At 38.0% G+C, this 6,890-nt stretch overlaps 1 pseudogene; it reads left to right on the top strand.

Moving 5' to 3' along the window:
- Nucleotides 1-492: 492 nt before the first annotated feature.
- On the top strand, nt 493-1,634 carry LOC147614736 (uncharacterized; annotated as a pseudogene).
- The last annotated feature ends 5,256 nt before the right edge of the window (nt 1,635-6,890 follow it).

Raw genomic sequence — 6,890 nt, 5'->3', positions numbered from 1 at the left:
TATGGACAAGAATGTGTTCTTCCTATTCAGCATGAATTGTTGAGCTTAAGGTTTCTTCATGAGCATAACCTTCCTTTAGAAGAGTCTTTTCAAGAGAGATTAAACACTTTGAATCATTTAGACTCAGTGGAGGTTGGGAGCATGCTTACATCAAGAGGTTTCCAAAAAGAGACAAATAAAACAACGAGCTAGAAAAGTCAAATCTTAAAAGTTTGAGAAGCACCAATTAGTGTTTCTTTATTATGGCCACCATGAGCTATTCCCAAGAAAGCTTAGTCATGTATGGTCAGGTTCTTATTGTATAGTTGAGGTGAAACCAAATAATAAGGTCCAATTAGTAGAAATGGATGGGATATGGTTTCCCACTAAAACCAACGTTGATAAAAATCAAACCATATTGGATTTGATTCATCTTCTCGCTATGCATCTGAATACCTTCTCTCCTTTGTGTTGCAGATGAGGAGGTAGTAGATAGGTGGACTATATGGTTTGATGGAGGTAGCAGAGGGTCTACAAAGTGTGGATCATGTGGCATTGTTATATATGGTTTGATGGAGCTAGCAGAGGGTTTGTTGATTTGGTTGAGGGCATTGAGAAAACTTGGGGCATATTTGTAAAGAGAAGGAAAGAGAGTTAGAGTGGCTTAGAGAGAGAGAGAGTACAGGCTCGCTCACTTTTATAGCAGAGAGTGCATTGGAAGCTCCACAAGGTGGTGTGTAAATCGGATTTGATGGAAGAACGCTGGCCTCCTTCATGGATGAGAGAGATGCGCCTGCCCTCGTGGATGTCTGACAAGGTGAATGCTAAGTCTTTTTTGCAAGAGTGCTTATGGGGTAATGTTCCATCATATGGTGTGTTGGGGTACTCTTCTGCGTTCTCTTCAGCAACGTTGCCAAAAGACTTGCGCCTGTGCTTCGCTGCAAGTGGAGATCTTCGCAAGGTGATAGAAACAGTGTGCCAACTGCCGGATGATTTCTACGTGAACGATGTCAATCCAAAGGTTGTGGTGAGAAACTATCTCATACTCGAGCTGCTAAGGGTTCATCGTAGGGAGGCTATCGATGCGGTGATAGCTTTGTGGTATTCCTTGGCTATGACGGCAAGCCAGTTGAAAGCAGCCAAGGGCGTTGCGAGGCAAGTCCAAAGCTGGCCCGTCGGAAGCTGCTGCCGTAGAGATGATATGGCATTGCAACTCTTCCTCTTTTGGGACCTCCGGGCCAGAATTTTGCCTTGTTGCTAAATTTGGCAAAGAAGCTATGCACATTACGAAGGGCTTCTGTGAGAACAAGATGTCTCTTGTGTCGGCCACAGAGAATCGGAAGATGATAATGGAAAGCCGGCTGTCTCCGTCCTGCGCACAGGGTGTCATGGCATCACTTCAGGCAAACCGGCGTTTTATTGCCCTTCAGCGCAGATCACTGCCAACACCACAACAAAGCCAATAGATTTTTGCTTACACCTTACCTGGGTTGACCATTGGCGATGGAAGCGACCCCTTGGATGGCTGGCACATGAAGCAAGTGGTCGGTACGGGTATCCAGAGTGGGGTGCCGGCTATGGACCTCTATGGCTGCCTGTTGCGCAGCAAGCTTCAATCGTTTCTCGACAAGTGGAAGCATCTCAGCTGTCTCTAAAGCTTCAACAATGAAAATAGCAGTGTTTCTAGTAGCGAAAATGACCCGATACCTACCTACCCTTCTAGTTATAAAAACGTTGCTAGACCCTCATTCTGTTGTAGTGTATTTTGTTTTATTAATGAACCTTTTTTTAAGGGGGGAAAATGAGAGGAGAAGGAAGAGAGAGAGAGAGAGAGAGAGAGAGAGATAGATAGAGACAGAGAAATTAGTTTAAACAAAATATTTTTTGTTTTATTTTAAAGATTTGTTCCATCGGAGTAGTCCCTTAATGCCCCTCAGTACTAAAGGGCACAGGGCCTTAATGAAGGGGGGACCATGGGATATAGGGTGGGGAAGCGACGACGTGAAGATTGAGTACATGGGGGCCATAGGATGGCTACACAGTAAACACGGGCACACATAGTAAACTTGGGTAAAAACTTAGATGCATCTGAGCTGTCTGCAAAGCTTCCACCCGCATAGACACCAGCAACTTTGCAGATGCACATTATGCAGGAATCAAGCAAGTCCTCAACGACTAGGGACCTCTTCTAAGTCAGCGTTCGTCAAACCTAAGTTCCTCAACTGCTTTTGAGCCCTCTTTTGGAATTTCTTCCATTTCTTCAAGTGACACCTCTTTTGCCTTTCGAGGTCTACCCCTTGGTGTCATAGCTAAAAAATGTAAATTTTGTGTAGGAGGCTCAAAAGTTGTCTAAAATTGGAGATCTTGAGTTCTATGGATAGCCCTAGATGCATACTACCAACTATGTGAAAACATTAGAATTCTAAGATACCCTAATATTATATGTTTTAGGGTTTCTATTACACTTTTGAAAATGAAGAATTGACTCTAAAACCTTGAATAAAGCTTGATCAGATTAGCTTGATGGAGTGATAATGGCTAGTACTACCCACCTATCAAATCACTTTACTTTACTCAAAGGCTAGGTATTCTCTGTTTTTGACTTTTAGGTCAAAGTCAACTATATTATTTGACCTAGAAAATGAGTTCCAAATCAACTGTTTTTTTGGTTTGTTGATAATCTTATGACATCTACTATCCACCCATATGCCCAAATGTCAAAATTGAATTGATGTTTTTGACTAGGCCAAGTTTTGACGACCCACTCTAACTCGTGCTGATTGAATTGGTATTTTGTGCTATTGTACAAATTTTCAAATTCGTCAAAATTTTGGCATAACCTCCATTGTATATTTAGTGCCAAATCTTAGTGAATAAAGGCATCAAATAATATAGCCAAAAGCATAGCATCACAGACTATCCAATTCCCAAGGTAAACGCATCCAACCATTTTCACAAATTTGCCCAATCTCAACAATTTCTAACCTCAAAGCCATGCATGTACCCTTTGCCAATCCTCACATTTGCATTTGCCAATGGAAATCTTGGCACTTGCTGATGATTAATTTGATGTAGCACATTGATGCTTGCCAATCTCCCGGCTAATCACTTCTCACCCCCTCACTAAGTTTCAATTTGAGGTGTAACTGGTATGAAATAGTCAGGATTAATTAGTTTAATTGGTTGTGTGCACTGTGACTAATATTATGTTGGTACAGGTAATGATTGAGTGATGGACTCTCTATTATTCATGTGGAATATAAGTTGGACCACAACGAGATATCTTGAAAGACATGTGATCACCTCTTAGGTTTTCATATTTGGCATATATATTTCTAGAAGGTCCTATCATTAAACCTTTGTACATACTAAATAGTATTTTTATGCTTTTGGTAGGCCCAAATTCTATAATTAGGCTTGTTATATTTTTGGAAAGATCTTGTACACTCAAAGACTCAAAAAGCTATCAGGTGTTTTTTTTAGAGTATCTTTTTGTAAAAGAAAGCATCAATATATTTAAATATGGGTGAGCGGTACAATGGACCACACTTACCCAAGGGAGATTGAACCCAACCATGTGTGGATGGTGACTTTTTCTCTATTTGCAAGCTTTCATGGTTTATGCTATTTTGTTGAATTATCAACGTAAGGTTTTGGTCTTCAATTTGTGCAAAGTCTATATTCTATTAATTTTTGTTTCTTGAATGTGAGTTACCATTTAAGAGTTTTCCTGTTCTAATTGGGGATTATGCTTACAATATTACTCTTTCTACTCTTTGGAGAGTTCTAACTTCTTTTCCTCCTAAATTCTCCTTTCTCAAAATTGGTCTGGATATTAGTGTTTGTCTTGTTTGGAAGATGGGATAGACTTGTACCTTCTTTTCTAGATTTCGATCTGGATAATTTAGGTTGCTACATACAAGTTGACAACCTTTAGAGTTTATGTTATTTCTTGATGCTTAGTATGGTCCAAAGATAGTCCTTAAGGCTAAATCTTGTCCATCTAAGTTGATAAATCTTTGCAAAGTAAGATGTGGGAAAGCATTGACCATCAAAAGGGTTGATAGATGTATAAGGAAAAGTGGCTTGCAAAGGCCTTTACGCTATGTGAGGCACTACTACATGATGTCTATCTTCCGACGACACGTTTCGATGTCCGCGCATCGTTAAAACTTTCATCTAAAAGATCATTGGTTATTATGTATATAAAATTGTCTAAATAAACATCGAAAAACTTCCAGCAAATTTTTGGCACTATTTCGGATGTTCTTTTAGATGTAATTACTAAAAAAGTCACATTTAAAATCATTTAAATTAAAAGAAGTTTTGAAATTAGTAAAGATGAAAAATATAATTAGTAAAAGAAACTGTCTAAAATTAAAGATTAAAGAAATAGTCTTTGGAGATCACATGGAAAACCTTATACATTATGTCACCATTACATTACATTTCGAGACATTTTACACATAAAGCACCTCCTTGCCTTCTTGTCTATACGAACCCAAAATCATGAGAGTCAATAATTGGATTTACTAGGTGGATTTTCTTCCACACGAAAGAATATTTATCGATGCAACACGAGATTCTACTTCTTCATCATTTCTATCCAAGGACATTGGGTTGCTTTCACTACAAGCACATCATTTTCTTTGTCAACTTTTTCTTCTTTGAGGCCATCATCATAGTATTTTGGTTCTCCACTTCCACAACCATGACTATCCTTGAAGTACCTAAAAGGAACTATACTCGATAAGATAATTGTCATGGCTGTTTCGCTCCAACTCACAGTAGCACTCCCAAAAGAAAACATAATACCTTTGGTAGATCTTCTCTCTGTGACCTAATCAGGATTTGTGTAGCCATGTAGCTGTATCTTTGTGCTAGTCTCATAGAAAAGTCTATAATTATGTGGACTTTATGTACCTGAGAATCCATCTAGCCACATCCACATGTGGCTTCTTAGGGGACTACATAAACTAACTCACAAGTCTAACAACATAGTTCAAGTGTGGCCTAGTAGTGGTTATATAGGTCAAACTACCCACTATGCACTTGTACGTAGTGGGTTCCTCCAAAAGTTGACATGTATATACAGGAAACTCTGTGTTATGCTCCAATGGCACTAAAATAGGCTTACAATGTGCCATACTATACTTGGATAACATCTTTAACCACCTTTATAGCCAAGAAATATTGCAACGCACCCTTAGGGGATTCACTTTGAGAATATATGATATAGCACGAGAGTTCAAAAGGAATATTTATATTTCTTTTTTGAGATGAAATATATTTACATAAGGGTATTATTTAAAAGATTTTGAAAAAAAGTTGTAATTTTATATAAAGAAAAAGGGTTCATTTTATTTTTACCAAATTCATATATAGGAGTTGAATGCACACAATGTATACAATTTTTATATAGTGACATCCCTAAGGGCTCACCCAGATCCTTCATCTCAAACTTCTACTTCAAAAGCATCCTAACATCATGTATGTTAGCATCATTATCACGAGTGATGCTATTACCAATGATTTGATTATCACCAGTGATAATAAAATCATTCACATAAATAACTAATACTATGATCCTTTTATATGTCTTTTTCACATAAAATGAAAAATCTACATTGGATATCTAAAATCCAATGGTAACAAGATACTCCTCAATCTTGTTTGACTTTGCTCTACCTCAAGCCATACACGGCTTTAGGTAACCTGTACACAAAATTTGGGTAAGCATCATTCTCATAACCCAATGGTTCCATCATGTATACTTTTTGCAAATCACCATGTAAGAAAGCATTCTTTACATCCATCTAATGTAAAGACCAACCCTTCACTACTTAGCAGTGATAACTCTCATAGTTTCCATTCTCGCACAACCGGGTCGCATGTTGCTTCGTAGTAAATGACATAGATGGCAACCACTCTAGCCCTATACTTACTCACTGATCCATGTGAGTTATGCTTGATCTTATATATCCACTTACCTCCAATTACCTCCAATTACCTCCAATTACCTTGTTTTCCTTAGGCAAAATTACTAACTCCCATTTTGCATTTATATTCAATGATGTCATCCACATTCATGGAATTTTTTAAATTTTCAAGTGCCTACTCCAAACAAGTGGGCTCCAACTTCTTTAGTACTTTAACCATGTAAGCATAATGATGGGTTGTATATCCATCAAATCTCAACCTATGAATAGGGTATCTAACCCTTGTAGACCTATGTACACTGCCAGGTGTCCTAAAACAATAGTCATGATTCTCCTTGCACACTAAGAGTAACCACTGATGTGGAATGCCAAACTCAAGGCTCTGCTTGGATCCACTAAAATCACCATCCACATCTCAGTGACTTATTGACAAATCAGACACAAAATATTGGTCTACCTTTTTCTTCCCTTTGTGTGATGCATGTGTACCTACATCTATCCTCAACAACCTATCTAACCATGGACTAACACTAGAACCAGTACTAGAGGACTCTCTAGTTCCACTAAGCACCCGTGTAATTAAAACTCAAGAGCCAAATGATAGATTTGATGTTGAAATCTAAGCGTTGATTATGACGAACCTAGTCTTGAGGGAAAGGTCATGAAGTTCTAATGGTGGAGAGCTGAGTACATCCGATAAAGGGGAGAACATAAATGATATTAATCTTACAAAAGAGTACTTAGGTGACATTGAAAGGATGCAGAGGCATTCCTTAAAATTGATCTTTTTAGGTCCATACATCTAGCCAAGGATGATAGAATAGCTGATGATCTATGAGTTTGTAAGTATAAAATTTTAAAAAATTTCTTGATTTATTGCTATAAGAATTAACACAATATACATAGAGAGAAGTATTAAGTGGTTGCAACTGCGAAAAGAGTACTCCCAAAATTGTCTAATTTCAAAGAGTA

The sequence above is a fragment of the Cibotium barometz genome, chromosome 41, assembly GCF_041138505.1.
Source record: "Cibotium barometz isolate CiBa-2024 chromosome 41, ASM4113850v1, whole genome shotgun sequence".
NCBI lineage: Eukaryota > Viridiplantae > Streptophyta > Polypodiopsida > Cyatheales > Cibotiaceae > Cibotium > Cibotium barometz.
Note: the sequence above shows the minus strand (reverse complement) of the source record. Positions and strands in the feature narration are given on the sequence as shown.